Source organism: Athene cunicularia (assembly GCF_003259725.1).
Source record: "Athene cunicularia isolate RWA chromosome 2 unlocalized genomic scaffold, athCun1 chr2_part1, whole genome shotgun sequence".
Taxonomy (NCBI): Eukaryota; Metazoa; Chordata; class Aves; order Strigiformes; family Strigidae; genus Athene; species Athene cunicularia.
In genome coordinates this window covers 60,017,300-60,034,024 of record NW_020799095.1, presented here as the reverse complement: position 1 = coordinate 60,034,024, position 16,725 = coordinate 60,017,300, and the positions used below count along the sequence as shown (strand labels likewise).

The 16,725-nt window shown below is 39.3% G+C and overlaps 1 long non-coding RNA gene across 1 annotated transcript in view; it reads left to right on the top strand.

The window, feature by feature from the left end:
• The first annotated feature begins 610 nt into the window (after positions 1 to 610).
• LOC113477150 overlaps positions 611 to 16,725 on the top strand; it is a 36,168-nt gene continuing 20,053 nt past the window's right edge. The window contains exons 1-2 of the long non-coding RNA XR_003397849.1: positions 611 to 727; positions 820 to 927. This is a non-coding gene — a long non-coding RNA (uncharacterized LOC113477150). The remainder of the gene's footprint in view (positions 728 to 819; positions 928 to 16,725) is intronic.

Below are 16,725 nucleotides of genomic sequence, written 5' to 3'. Positions count from 1 at the left end.
TCTTTCTTGTCAAATTATTTCTTCTGTCTGTCAACAGAACATTTAAAAAATGAAATGCGTAAAGGAAAAGCTATGCCACACAGCAGATATAAAAAGCAACCATTCTAAAGATTTGTACAAATATTAAAACATACCTCCTACATTTAACCTGGTGTTGCTGGTGGTTTTCTGTTACGCTACCCAGTGGTATTTCATTGTTCCCTACAAAACTACAAAGGGATACTTGAATTTTTCCTTTTGCATTTATTCCAGTAATTAGTCATGACTGACATTTAGATACATACAGGGTGAGACAACCCCATGCATTTTATTTTGACGTTCCTTGATTTAGGCTCAGTGCTAAAAGAAAACATTTTCCTGCACTCCTCCTCTATATTTTTAAATGAATGTCATCCAAATGGCATTGCCATTCAAATGTTACAGCGAAATTCCTTGCATGCTGATAGTGCAGTGTGGGAATCTCTAAAATTGTCCCCCGTAGGTTCGAATTCAGCCCCTGAAGGTTCACTTGAGTTTAATTTCGCTAATCACACGGGGACAGTTATTTTTTGCTCTCGCTCAGCTTCTCTTTCACATGCGAGCACACACACCACACACACACACACACACACACACACACACTCACGCTACATCCCTCCCGTTCTGTTGCACTTAAGTCCAGATTAGCTCTGACCATTCCTGCACGCAAGCAGAGACCAACACAACACCACGGTGCCTAAGACCATAGGTGGGTCCTTTGCTTCAAGCCAATTTATTCACATTTGCGATGGTAAGATTGATTTTTATCCTGCATTTCTGAGTTTATTTAACTGATTTCAGAAACTGCCACAGAGGTGGGGGCAGAGATCGTCTTCAAGGTTGCTGTCATCTGGAATTTTATGTCCTTCATTTTCTTTCACTCTGTATGCCTGTCACATCGGCTTAACTGTGAGTAGCGTACTAGCCAGTACCTCTGGCATACTGTATATTAATAGAATATTGATATAGCCCAAATACTGTTGTGGGATTCATCATTTGGTAAATCCTCTGCCGTCTGCAGTTTTACAGAGCTGTTTAATTAGCAATTTTACAACCTCCTATTCTCTCATTAAATTAATTAATAATTAAGTTCAAATATAGGCATCTTTAATGTCATAATTATATTTCAGTTTTATGGTCACCAGAGTTTAGCTCATTAGGCAAGGTAGTCATAAACCATAGCTCTATTTAGGGGCTGCGGCACTGATGCACAGGTAGTCTGCTTCTGCTTGGTATTTTTATCCTTCTCACTTTCCCCTCTTCCCCCCCTCCCAACCCCGCTGCTTCTCCAGCCTCCCTCCCTCTCATTGCTCTCTGCTAGCACTGCCGTTTTTTCCTGTGGCAGCTCTTTCTCATTCATATGTTAGTTTTAAAAAATCCCCAACACACCCCCTCACATCTTCCCCCCCACCTACTCTCTGGAGCAGCGCAGTGACGCTGGCCTGTCATGGGTCCTGCTTCCTTGCAAGCCTCAGGGACCACCACCTTCAGGGCTGGGCACACAGCAGTGACAAATATTCTGTAGCATTGTATTGGTGACACTGTACTCCTGTTTGACTGTGTGATTTACCAAGGCATGGGACTTAGTAATGGCGTTTCACACAGTATGGTATGTTGTGCATTGTTTTATATGTAGTGGATTTATTTCAGTCATTATCACTGATTAAACCAGCTTAGTTGAAAAGGCAAAGCAAAACTTGGCTTTGAAATTGTTCTTATTTAATTTTGTTTGTGCTCACATAACCCAGGACAGCACTAATTATCTCTTTAGTGTAGCTCATATTTCTAATGTAATTCATATGTAAATTGTAATTTAATTCATACGGGAATGTTTGTGTTCCTTGCATATTCCCAGTAAAGAGCACAAACAGTGAATTAAAACTGTTTGGAAATGAAAACTTTATGTTGCCTTTTTTGAACAGTCTTTGATTTGTTTTGGCTTGTTGTTTCTCTAATGAATCGCGATTCAGTTGACTGGCTAAGGCCAACATACTCCGTTTCCTCTGTCCATATTTAGGTGCTTGCTCACTGGCCTGCTTTTCCTTCTGAATTTGGAAGGTGGAGTGGAGCTTTCTGCATGCTCACTACCTTTGGAAAAAAATCATTATATGATGACTACTATTAATTATGGGGCACATTTGTATGACTACAGAGCCTTTGAGCATGGCATGGCACTCTTTGTGCCACTTTGCTACTCAAACAGAATTGTGAGAGAGCACAGCAAATCTTCAAGAGTGTTATTTCTGGTTCAGTGTATCTGATAATGATAGGTTAAAAATGTGAGCCCAAACCAAATTTTCCACCTAATAACCTTTACATTTTTCTTGCCTTTTAAAACCATCAGACTGCTTAATGCAATATTACTGTCACCTCTAAAATCTGCTGCTGCCCACAGCAAAGTGGTCTTTTGACAGAGCAAATCAAAATTTCTTATTTATATGAGTAAAGTGTAGGACAGTAAAAGTTGTTCCCAGGCTCCCGGATTTTCAGGGCAGGTTTGCTTGCTGTATATGGGAATAATGCTACGGTACTCTCCAATACCAAAAGCAGAACTAAAAGTAACAGCAAATGCAACAAGGTGGGTGTCACCAGGAGGGCGGACATGGAGCACGCAAAGTCGTGGGCAGCAGGCGCCCAAGTGCTATTAGCTAGTGCAGCAGACAAGATGAAGTGAAAGACATGAAGGAAACAGAAAGGGTAAAAAGTTCAAATGAAAGAATAATTAAACCTGAAGATCTAGCAAGTTACGGAATGATGTTGTAAGATACAGCTTTCTTTGCTGGAACTGCCCTTCACATTTCCTAGGTAAAACTGCACTCATAACAGTAGGGAGATAAACGAATGCATTTCTTATCCTGAAGAAAAAGGTCTTTGCTTGACCCACACCAAATGAAGCCACCTGTGCTGTAAGGACTGAAGCCAGGCCCAGAGTCACTGCTTTCCCTGGTGACCCGCAACCTGACCTGCCAGTGCCCCCCCAGGTTTGGTGCCACCCCACTGTATGGTACAGTGCAGGGGACTCATGACATGACGGTCCTGGAAGCCTCTTCCCATGGACAATTGCTGCCCAGGCTGGTATGCAAAGCCTTCAGGGGAAAAATCCTTTATCACCCTCCCATCTTCTCTGTTGCTTATGGCCAGAAGACAGGTGGGGCTTTGAGGGCAAATATTTGTGTATTTGTTCCTGCTGCCATAATGCTGAGCTCTGGGACAGGTGGCCCTGCTCACTGGTGGGAAAGTTTTCTTGTGCCAGGACAAGAGGCAGAGGGGTCACAGACATGAACAAGCATGCCTGTTTCATAACATCGCTCTACCAACCCCCCCATCACATAAAGCTCTCTGTGTTTTAGGGCAATCTTGTCCTTCTCAGGCTTTGGGGACCCCCTGCAAATAAGCCCAGCTCAGTGACGCAGAGCATCAGGGCGCGATTTAGAGGAGCTGAACAGAGGGTGGATGACGTGGGCAAGAGGGACCACTGGTCGGGTTTCGCTGTGATCACACAACTGCCCCAGCAGCCAGATACCCTCCAGGGAGGAACACTGCCACATCTAGGGCACGCATTTAAAACACGCGTGTGCACACACACACACACGCACACTCCTCGTGATGACACAAGAGCTGTCCGAAACTATTTTCAATAATTGATTTGCTGTTTAATTGAACATCATGACTGACTAACATAGCTCATTACTTTACTCATTAGTTAATTATCGAAGAAAGTAGGACAAGTCAATAAAATGGAAGGCTGTAAATTCCAATACTAATTAGCACCATTTCCTCAGAGACATATTTAAGGGCAGATTGGCTACCCGAATGTCCCCGGACCTTGTAGATGAAGGGAAAGGGTAGACTTACCATAAATCTAGATTACCGGCAAGCAAGGCTCGTCAGCAGTAAGTAGTCAAGTACACAGGTGCTGAGCTACTGCCAAGCACCCTGTTTGAACTGGAATATTGGAACGCAAGCAGCACAGAAATTCCTATTTTTAAAAGAAAGGGGGGGGAGTGTGGTGTGGGTGAGGGAGGTGAGGGAGGAAGCACTCACACACCATAGAGGATCCATATTTGAAATAAATTATGCAAACTGAACTACTTCTGCAGAGCACATTTGCTTTCCTAAGCTCTCTCTTTTCCAGTCTCTCTCACATGCACTCACTTCACCTCTCTTTTTTTCGCAGTCCAAATCCTAGTCAAAACATCAGTGCATTCCTTCTGGAGTAGGCACATTTTTAACGTGTGGATTCTAATTTGTAAGTCTGATTTTGTTATTAAAAAAAAAGTAACGGAAATTATATTCTGTTATTGCTATTATTTTGTGTGTTATCTTTAATTTAAAATAAGTCTGAAATACCATCAGAGGTGGAATTTAACGTGTCCAGCAGAGCTTTAATTGAGCCAAAAAGTTATTTAAAGCAAATAAAGACAGTCTCAAAGATGACTGGGAGAAAAGAAGGCAAAGGGAGTGCATATGTATGTAAGCATGTTCGTATTCATATATATTTTATATATACATGAGCTTATATATACATGTATATATATACACATATAAATAGTGTATGTATATAAAACAATACATGCAGACACAAACATCCATCCACATAAAGACATACCTACTGAAATATGCCTATATAGGGTTATTGTTGCTCAGTAGGGGGAAATCAGCAAATTCCTTGAGTTCTGCAGTTTAAAAGCCCCCAGGTCTTACTGGCTGCCTTTTAAAAATCAACACAAGAGGACTCAGACTATGAAAAGGTTCTGTTGATATGCTGGCACACTGTTGAACAGTTTGTCTAAATTAATTATAAACAACTTCCCATCACTAAGGGATCACGACATACATATTTTCTTAATTCCTTTTATTTGAAGGCACATCTTGTGGGTCTTTCAACAAATAACCATTTTCCATTTTTGAAAAATTAATTTCTAGTTAAGTGAATGAAAACGGAGATCAAAAGCATTACTTGAGCTCAATTTAAGCAAAGAAATCACCCTAATAGCTCTCAGTCTGGAGCTTTAAATATTTAGGAATTCTAAACATATATTAATGGAATAATGCAAAAAAATGCTAACAAATGTCTATTACTTGACTTACTATATTTTGTACCTACAATTCTGATTATTAAGCCACAAGTTGTGATTTATTTCCAAGTGTTTTAAAAAAAGTACCTTGCCAAAGTGTTCTAAAGATTGTATGGATTTTTTAAATCAGCAGTTTTGAGAATCTGGCCTCTGGTGCTAATAAAGCAAGACTGAAATTTAGGGCAGAAGGGGGTAACTGTGGTTGTTTTGCTTAAGAGAAAGCTCCTGGTAGAAATAATGCAAGGAAAATTCTCTAATGATTTTAGTAAAAGGTTTTTTTTAAAAAAATAAAGACATATTTTATTACCCATGTTTGGGAGGGAATATTTGTTTGGGATGTTCTCTTTGCATTAGTGAAGGAATGAAAAAACACACAGCACATAAAATTGACCTGGGACAGAACAGAGAGGAAAAGAATTCCCCAATTAGATGTTCACTCGGTGTACACTAAGGCACAAGGTATATACAGCATACACAAGCACTGCATACTTGCTAACAGTTGGAAGTTATAAATGAGAACATTCCAAAAAGCAGGAGATGTGCTCTCTGTCTTGTCTCCAGACAGTGCCGAGCACTGTTTGATACTGAGATTTTTCTTCACGGTTCTGGTTAGGTCATGCTGGATCCCTAGCTATGCTTGAATGCCTTGGCTACAGGGCCTAGGGAAGAGTTCCCAGAATGAACAGCCAGCTTGCTCAGCCTACAAGGGCTCCATGTACATGCTTGGTATAGAAATGGGGAGAAGGCTGGGAGAAGACCCAGCCTCAAGCTTTGAGTCATGCTTGGAGCCACAAACGTCTCTAAAACATACACTGAGGTTTAACATATACAATACTTACATTTTACACTGACGTTTGTCATACATAATATAATGTACACAATGTAAGGTAATTCTGATTTGCATTTTTAACTTCTTGTCTGTATCTATTATTACATACTCCAAAACTGGAAGCACATTTTGGTTACTAAGTGCAATACCTAGAGCACTCCATGCCAGCCAGTGTTAAACATACAGACTGGAAGTGCTCTGATGAATTTGCAGTGGTCCTCTTTTTGAGACGGGCCCCCCAGGCCCCTGCAGCCTTTAATCAGCTGTAACTGGAGTGAAGCTGTCAGCTCCTGCTTGTATTCTGTCAGCTTCAGTACCACTTAGAGCATCTCTGACAAATGCACAATGCACATTTAACAGTCAATCTGTGAGCAAGCTTTTCATTTTGGAAGAAGCTTTCTAAAGTCCCGCTTTCTACAAGGGGAAACTTGTAAATTATTAGGGAGGGAAATACAGAAAAACATTCTTCAATCAAACTCTTGTTTTATGGAGAAATCCAGCTGGTATTTTTTCTTTAGTAGGATTGGCTCAGTCCAAGGTGAAATTCCAGGCAGTGCAAGACAGAGAAAGGGATAGCATATGATGGTGACAACTCTCCTCTTCTATCAGACAAACTGTGCTAGCTGTATCATAGAATAGCTATTGTTAGTAGTATTGTCATACAAATTATTCACACTGAAATATTTGTTCAGCTCTGGTGCATTCATAAGTTTCCCGTTAAGAGTTCAAACTTAAAAATCTCATCCAGCTGCACAAATTTCCCTAAATACTTTTTCTCCACTCACCTACCTCTGGTGTTGCTTCAACAACATACAGGTCTAAGTGTGACTGCTTGGGACAAGTGACTTTGAGCAAAGCTGTTCCTGTAAAGTACTAAATGCATTTCAAAATAACATAAACCCCCCCATCCACACTCAAGAATTCTTTCTTAGGTTTAAATTATTTGAAGACTTCTTCCTTATCCATTTCCTTCCTTATGCCTGACAATTTTTTCTTCTTTCTTTTTTTTTTAGGGGGGGAGTGTGTGTGTGTATATGTGTGTGTGTGTGCAGTTTATGGGCTGAGCCTATTATTTGCTACTTAAAGGTCCTCCCTATTCCCTTTGGGAGTTTAAAAATTCTAATATCTCTGCACAGAGCTCACTCCTACAATATCTGTGCTGTAAATGCAGCTGAATCTTACCTAATGGTGACAAAAATAAGGCCATGGCACATCTGAGCAAACTGAAGGGTACAAGGGGAAGAAGGGACAGACACAGATTCTTCACAAGTCAAAGCAGTCCATAGCATTCCATTTCCCCACAGTCCCCAGGGTAATATTGCAAGAGGGAAATTATTGTAACATTAGAACACTGAGCTCCAATAACCATGCCAGTCCCTAGGGACTCTGCTGTTTGCCATCCCACAACACAAAAATTCCCTGAATAGGCTCCTTCCCTAATCCCATTAAAAACAGTTTTCCCAAGGAGAGGACAGAAACTTCCTTGAGGTTGCTCTGAGTTAGAGTCCTCAGAAGACAGTATTTGGAGGTCTTCTATGCCATTTCTGTAAAATGGGAATGAAAACACTTCTGGTTTCCTGAAGGCACCACATGAAGATTATGGCAACCTCATCCAGACAGAAATTAGGAAATTAATTCTAAATTAATTAGAAATTAAATTAAGCATTGGAGTAATTAATATTTCTATGGCACCAATACATAACTATTTATTACTAATAGTATTACTGTTGTTGGTGTCACTTTTACTATTTTAATTATTTATTACTCTAGCACTTAGAAGTCCCCACCACAGATGAGACCACTGTTGCACCAGCCAAACAGAACAAATTATGGTCCTTTCTCCAAAGGGTTAAGGAGCAATGACCATTCTTGTGGAAGAAGTTCTGGTCCTACCAATACAGAGAGTTGCATAGTGAAATCTGGAAGAGTATTTAAAGGAAAAAGGGTATTAATTCATATTGCTTTCAGTGGGAGTTAGGTGCCTAACACACATTAAATCCAGGCCTAGATTAGTCAGTCGCAGCCAGTGACAAAGAACATTTACTGGCAGATTCAATAAACTGAAGCACAAGGAAAAAAAAAGCAGAAACAAACTTTTGCAGACTTCAATGCGGGAACGTTTCCAACCATATTTAAAAAGAGAAAAATTTTCACACAAAGCCAGGCCTACCCATCTTGCAGAAGTCCAAGGAATGAGCAGCACGCCAAAAAGAGTCCAAGTGAAGCCACCCATCTTCATTACGTATTAAGTAAGAGGCAGACAAATGGGGAAAGCAATACATATTTGTGCATATATTTGAAAAACCTTTCTTTCCTGCAGCTAGCATTCATCAAATTCTCACTGCCTCTCCCAGTCAATTCTCTCCTTCAATTAACCAATAAGTCAGTTTGTTCCTTCCCCATCAGAAAAATCCCTATCTCAGCAAAAAATGCATCACTTCACTATCAGATCAATTCACCCGTCCTTCTTGATGCTCAATCAATACACTCCTCCTCTGCATCTGCTAAACAACAAACAGATCAGTGGAAAGAAACCTGCCTAGGAAGCTTCTGTCCTTTTATTTGGCATACTACATATGTACAGGTGGCTCACCGGGCACCTCCTGAGCGTGGCCAACACGCAAAACAGTACGTAGAGAACTGGATTTTAAAACAACGTAAATAGCTGAGCTTTTATTTCCAACAACATTGAAGCTGTTTGGCTAACCAGTGGAATTATATGCTAAACCAAAAGTGCATGCAAAATTTCACTATATAAAAGTAAACAGAAAATTGAGGATGCAATAACAGCATTTTTGGACAATATACAGCTTTTACAGATCACAGAATCATTCAGGTTGGAAAAGGCCCTTGGATCATCGAGTCCAACCATCAGCCCTACTCTACAAAGTTCTCCCCTACACCATATCCCCCAGCATCTCATCCAAACGACCCTTAAACACCTCCAGGGATGGTGACTCCACCACCTCCCTGGGCAGCCTATTCCACTGTCTGACCACACCTTCTGTGAAAATTTTTTCCTAATGTCCAGTCTGAGCCTCCCCTGTTGGAGTTTAAAGCCATTCCCTCTTGTTCTGTCAAATCATCTATTCCACTGAACTATTCTGACTTAGTTTGATAAAAGTAACAAGTGCCCATACACAAAGCTCTAGACATCCTTAGACTGCAAATGGAAACAGCTATGCAGAAAGAAAAAAAAATGTATTCAAATAAAGAGTGACTGTATACCAGGGACTTTTCATTTGACCTCACCAGAAACCATCAATAAAGTTCAGTACATTCAAGATGACTTTGCAGATCAAAAATGTAATGAAATATGCTATTAGAAAAGCACAAGCTTATCCAAGAAGTTGCACCTTCTGTACAAAACACATACCCAGATACAAGCCCAGAGACTCCTTCAGCATGGGCAGGCATCCAACCCTTGGTGAAATACAGTTACCTTATAACAAAACAAAATGGCAATGCTCAGCAGGTTAGAGCATGAAGTTAAAAGTCTGTGTTTAGATTATAGAAAATAATGCAATTAGCCAAATTGGATAGGACACTGATATCAGTACTCACAAAAAAAGACAAGACAAGGAGCTCACTTCCACCTTCCACCTAGAAGCCTTAGGCAAACTACAATAAGCACTCCATCTGCCGATTAGGAATTAAATTTTGTGAGGTTATATTTTGGGGGGTTTCTCCACTATTTAGAAGTGTAAACACTTAAAATATGAACTGCTAAAAGCAATGGGTCTTTGCTTAATTGTTTTAAAAAGTCCTGCTCAATGTCTTTTCACTTTGGTTTTGGTTTTTTTTCCCCACTTCAACTGTTTGCTCTCTGGAGCAGTGAGAACGGATATGGAGCATATCTGTTACTTCCAACTGTTTGTCAAATCAAAAGTGAAAGCTACACCTTTTTCTCAGTGATCTTTTAAGATTAGTGCATATTTTAATAACTACAGTGCTATTTGAATATTTATAATAAAAAAAATCCATAGAATAGTAATGAGTTTGCCATTCTCATTCGCTGCCTGTTTCTTAGTTCTGTTTTGCCATTAACTGATAATCTCAACATAGTAGCCCAAGTTAGTCTTGGGCAAATGTTTCAGCTGCCTATTTTATTTATGGAAGAATGCAGATTTGGGCCAACCCAAACTATTCATAAACTTGTGCTGAATTTTATTAGTAGGTCACCTGAAACTAAAAAGAAACAAATTCACAAAAGTCAGACTGCCCCTTTCCCCTTATTTCAAAACCATGTTTCCATATATTGTCTCAAACTGATTCTCTTCTGTTCCAGGGAGAACCAGGTCTCAGTTTAACCCACTTAATTGCAACTTTAGGCACCAAAATCTCTCTAAAAACACCCAGGGAGCTGTAGTCTCCTTTGGGAGTCCAGCTGGTTTTCAATGCCTTGCAGCTGGGCATCTCACTTGCGTCAGAGCTCACAGTGTAAGGGCTCCTCCCTGCAAGGATGTTGCATCCCAGTTTAGGTACTGACAGTACCCTAGCAGTGAGGTGGGACATCACACACTACCTTCAGTTTAACTGCAGCATAAAAGAGCCAGGGGTCAAGGTTATAAAAGATGCCACAAGACATACAACGATTAGAGACCTTTTCAACTGAAAGGCTAGACCAAGATACATCTTCTCTGAGACAAAAACATCTTCACTTTTGAGACAGCTTAAGTCTATGTGTATAACATAGACATATGTATTTCGCATTATACATTTCAAACTGTGCATTGCTAATCACTTCTGATACGGCTTCTTTTGAGAACACACAGAAGCTGAGACTTTGGCACTGTCAGCACTGCAATTCAGTTTACCACTGATTTTCTAGGCACAGCAAATGGAGACCTTTTTAAGACTGAAAACTCTGAGGCAGCTGACAGTGCGATCTCTCCAGCCTGACCTTCCATAATACAGACATGAGTTTATTCTGGATCATAGCTGATTATATGTGCCTTAAGACTCCAGCACAGGGAAGTAATCTCTCCTTACTACATTGAACTGCCTTGGGCTGGGTAAACACAGGTTTCTGAGTGTCACCCCACAACTGTAAGAGCTGCATTGAGGGGAGGGAGGGGAGAACTAATCTATGCACAAGATTATGGAGAGCAGAGGAGATTGCAGGACATAACTGTGCCTATCACACTCTTTGTGATCATCACCCAATGGTTCTGCCTTAACCTGGGAGGACAGAGAGAAAAGAGGATATGAGATTTTTCTGGCCAAGCAATTTACTTCCACACTGTGTGGTAACAGGGAACAATACCTATACATCACTTGACCAGAAAGATGTTTTCACACTGTTGCCCTTGAAATCCTTATTTTTGTTAACCACAAGAATGACTTTACTCTTCTTCCTCTCCATTCCCTTCCCTTTCAGCTCCTAGTAGGAGGGAAGGGGTCGGGGCAGCCTGCTCCCGGCCCCAGGGAGGAGGTGGCAGAAGGCTGGCCTTATTTACCTTAGCCATTTCCCCGTGTAATCTGGGTAATCGTGTGGCTAATCAGCGACGCGGAGGAGCCCCCCACGCCGCAATTCACAATGCCAACCCATTCATATTTCATACAATAGGGTATTTAAGTCATTCCATGCCTTGCCAAGGCAATTGCGCTCCCTTTGTTCCAGTGTTTTGGGCAGGGGTCTCCTGCCCTACCCCCTCTTTCACACCAGCATATGTCCTAGCTCTTGCCTGCTGCAGCTGGACAAGGGCTGTTGTTTTTGTTTTGTTCTTCAAAACCAATGAATCAGTTACGGCACTGTGAAATGTGGGTTAAAACAGTCCCCGCATGTATGCATACATTAGTCATTTGCTACATTACAACTTCACAGCAAGGTGACCAAGGAGGCAACAGTGTTCATGCTCTTCCATTTTGAATGGGCAATCTGTTGAGCACAAAAGGAAATAATAAATAAAACACTGACTGCACGTATTGTTTCAAAAATGGCTCGCCATGCTATATCAAAGTGAAATAAAAGTGTCTCTACCCCGATGTACTGCAACCATAAAGAAAAATAAAAACCTGCTCTGTAACTGAAAATTACAGGGTTCACATTAGGATATTGAATATTAAATTCAAATCACATTCCTGCAATAAAGATTGCTATTGCTTATTCACCTTTACTTGCTGCCCCTCTCACATTCAAGATGGACTGAACTCAGCAACCTTACAGTAGTGATAGGATCTGATCTCCTTTTTGTACAAACCAAAGCCTACAGTAAACACCTGCAGTTCAGGATTTAGCTCTCATAGAGTGTGTTGATCTGTGGATCAAATTGGCACAGAGGTATTGCCTTCATCTGCTAGACTAGACCATCATCCCTCTTCCAACCCTGCCTGGTAATAACAAAAACTCAGTTCTCTACAAGAACTCTTTCGTACCTTGTACAAAACTGGTGTTGTGGATCCACTTCTCTCCCAAAGCATAAAGAAACGACACATCGCACAACTCCCTCAAAATTAATATTACAAGCTAAGGTTAAAGTTTGGAACAGAAATGCATTTTTTTATTTTTAATAATAACCTTAAATGCATTATTGTGAAATTCATGTAATTAAAAAGATGTGTTTAATGACAAGCTAGACAATGTCACTCATTCCTGGTTCAAGTTCATGCTACTCCACAGATGTACTGCTGGTGCTGAAACATGTCACTCATTATTTTTCTCTTAGAAATGCCTGAGCTGTGTTGTTTGGCTTGAATTCAGCATTTGACAGTTCACACCTGTGCTCTGTATTACAATCAATTTTCATTTTTACTCCTAAAATTGAAAAAAAAAAAAAAGTTTGGGGCCTCAATCTTGAGAGCAAATTTTCCACAGAAATCTAAGCCTTCTGCAAAGAGTTAATTAGTCAGCACATATGCAGTATTTTACAGACTTATAAATAGTACGGTATTGTATAAAGTACGCAAAAGGAAAAATGTGTAAGCATGCTCACCTAGCTATTTGAGTGCTTAACTGTAAAGCTAGAAACCAGGAAATCAAAATCTTGAGACGAGTAGAAGGCACAACACAGATGTATTTAAAATTTCATTTTGATGATCAAAGAAGTTACAATATCTTGTTTCAAAACACAGTTTTTTAATGTCAGTATTTCGAAGCCTCTATTTTTTTCTTTTCTTCTCAAAACCCAGATTTAACAAAAAAAATAAAAATAAAAAAAGCTTGTCAAAACTAATCTTTCAGAGCAGACACTGGCACTCCTATGTGCAGCATCAAATAATCTACCTGTACATCTCCCACTGAATTAAGGCAGATTTTGTTGAAATTGCTATCCAAAGAATTTATACCACTTGAAAACGATCCTGATACAGCTAAATTTGTAAATGGTTATGTCCCCCAGCACCCAAACAGCAGGGACACAGCTACAGCAATATAAATGTGCTAATCCCAGCACGACGTATTCCCACATCTCCCTGTATCAAATCATTCTAAAGGGTTTTCAATATACAAGTTAATTAGCTACAATGAAGCAGCAAAGTAACGTCTAATGAAGACCAGGGCTTAAAATACCAGAAGTGGCCTGTTGTACCCTTTCCCTCCTCTTTAATATTGGCATATTCTTTTGAAATGTGTTACAGATATAGTTCAAGTGTAATTTAACAGCAGAAAGAAGGCACTTAATGAACAGAATGGTTTTAACATATATATGGTAGACACATTGGACATTTTAAAATATGCATATTTAACAGTATCTACAAGAATACCATTTCTGTATTAGCATCTAAAAATGCTGCTGCCATACACTATATACACTATAAAGACATATATACACACTTGTAACACTGAGCAAGAAGGTGACACCATTTTTTTACTGAACACATGACATTATATTCTAATTACCTACTCAGTTTCTTATTTCTGAAAACAATCAGTGCATGGGAAAGCAGTTGCATGCATTCTACTCAAAAAATTAAATCTCTAAAACTAATTGCACAGAGTTAAAATTATACAAACAATCAATGCCTGACAAATATAACTTGCAGAGAGAAGATTAAAAGGAAAAAAAAAAAAAACAAACCATAGGAGAATAAACTTAATTACCTAAGAATTACCTGCTTTCAGGAAAACAGAGTTGTCACAGTTGCATGCTTCAGATTTATCTAAGAAATGAAAAGCCTTAATTAATTAAATTAAGGTCCTGATCCTGACTGGATGTGGAAGTCAATGAGACATTACCCATACGAACCTCATTGCTGGAGTGGGACTGAACACTCCCTTTTGCTGTCTATCAAGGATGAAGCTCATCTTGTAATCCCACCACTTCATTAGCACCTTTCCAGCACATTATCTTTGCCCTAATCCTCCTGTCACTTTAGGGATTCAGGGTCATTAGAGCATTTGAAGGGTCGATGTTATTGTGGTGGAGGTGTGAATTGATCACTAAGATGACAACTGGTGACAAGTGTACTTTATTAGTCTGCTACTTTGCCTCTTAATTGCTACTGATTAGCCTGTCTGTTAGAAAGAAAATTTGGGCTCCTTCTGCCATTGCCAAAGATTACATTGCTTTCTACTAGGACATCTAACAACTTCCCCCCACCCCACCCCCACCCCTTGAAATGAGCCTATTTAGACATAATATATTCACTCAACTCAGTAGAAATATTTATGTGAGTAAAACCACAAAGTAGGGCCCTTTAAACTTCCCTTTACATTTTGTTTAGCTTTTGATTGATAGCAGAATTTTGCTGTTAAAAAACCTCAGATATTTCTGATTGTTACTTTTCGTTCCCAAAAACATGAATAGGATCATATTTTTTCCAAAAATCCCATTTTAGACATGGCTGTCCTTACTATTTGAATGGATTTCCAAGAGGATGTGCTGGCTCTTCAAATATCACATTGCATTTAAACTACACATTAAGACAAAACAACAACAAAAAAATTAAACTTGTGCACCTTGCCAGAGTTCACATGCTTCAAGTCTTAATTGCTGCTGACCACAAGAATTGAACGTTGAGTCATGCAGGGCACATATGCCAGCAGCAAAGAAGTACACTTAGTATTTAGTTTTACAGTTCCCTGCTTAAAGAGGGGAAAAAAAAAAAATAAACAAAAAAACCAAAAAACACCAACACATAAACTTTTCAAGCTAGATAGCTAGCATAGAAAAATCTTAGTGCAGCATAAATGTACTATCATACTTGCTCGACAGCAACAATCTTTGTACTGCTGGTGTTTTTGTTTCATAACAGGTTAACATATCTATAAGGATTATGATTAGCAGCAAGATAATATGAATGCAGATCTCTGTAAACTGTCCACTTTTATCAACGTTAGCTCAAAAAGTAAACAACTCCCAGATCTGTTCCTACTCCAAAACCCACTAAAATTCAGCTTCTGGATTACACGCCCTTCCAAAAACAAGTGCTAAACTCAAATCAGCAAAAATTAAGAATTATAACAAATGTCTAATCTTGAATTGTGCACTGGATACATTATAATATGAATCTAGTCGCTCAAGATGAGTATTTGACCTTCCTGGAGTCATCTGAAGTGTTCAGGGTTATTTTACCAGATCAGTATTTCACATCCTAATTTTCAAGGATGACACATTTCCCATGAAGAAAAGCTACTTCATAAAATTCAGTGACTGGGTCTTTGAATTTACCTGTGATCAAAAGAAAACTTCAAACAGTTTGTGCAATAATCTGATTCCTCCCTTCCTATTTTAACCATGCCTACGTAGAACTTTTGCACAGGCTTTTTGTTTGCTTATTAAAAGAAAAAAGCTTGAAGATGATGGGAACCTTTAATTATTTTTTATTTGATTTCAGTAGAGAAAAATAGCAAATACCTATGGTATTAGTTGTCCAAGAGTATGACTGCCTTTTATAGATAGTTGTACGTGCATAGTCCTGTTCAGGAAAAACAAAGGTTCTTTCACTTTACCGACACAGGTTAATACAGAGCACATCTGCTCCTATCTAAGTATTGCTTAGTCTTCTGGTCCCACTGTCTTCTGCAAAAAGATCTGGCTCAGTATTTTAATGGAAGTCTCTGTAGACCCTATTTTAAAATGTAGCTACTTTAACTTCACCATTTTGAGCCTTAAAATATTTTAATTTAACTAAAGCAAGGCCCATGTGTGGTCAGTGTAATTTCGGTCGGAGTGACTCACGTCGGTTTTGATTAACCAGTACCTAAACAGTTTGGTTTACCTGAAACAAATTGGCCTGTGTGGAAATAATACCCATACCAGCTACAAGAGGTATTGGGTTGATGAGCATGATAGTTGGGAGACAGAATATATCTGAGAACCAAATGGAGAAGGTAAGCACTATTGAGGTCACTTCTGAAACAAATGTTTATGCTTGCTTTACACAGTCTGCTGCAACAAACACAGTCTTAGAAAAATGACCATTATCTGGCAGTATTTCTGGAAACATATATACCTGGACATTCATGCTAGAAGATGGGTACTAAGAAACAGAAGACATTGTAAAGGCATTGAAACAAAGTGGTGCAGTGAGATGTGGTTGAAATGTTTCCTTACCATTGCCACTCTGTTCATTCAAAATTTGGTTCCCATGGAATGTAATTGCCTTCCTGAAATAGAAAATTAGTGAGCAGCTGTTCCTGGACAGAGACTGGCTGACTAACCATAATCTACTCTTTATGAATTAGGTAAATCATAAGGTCAGATAGATTTTTGGTTTAAAAAAAAGAAAAAAAAAAAATCAGGCAAATGATGCCTGCTTGTCTGGATAGCTTTTCCAGTGATTTGAGATCTCTCCATTTTATATTAGAAAACATGGACTGTCCTGCTGCTCAGCCTTTAAATTTTAGTAGAAGTAAGC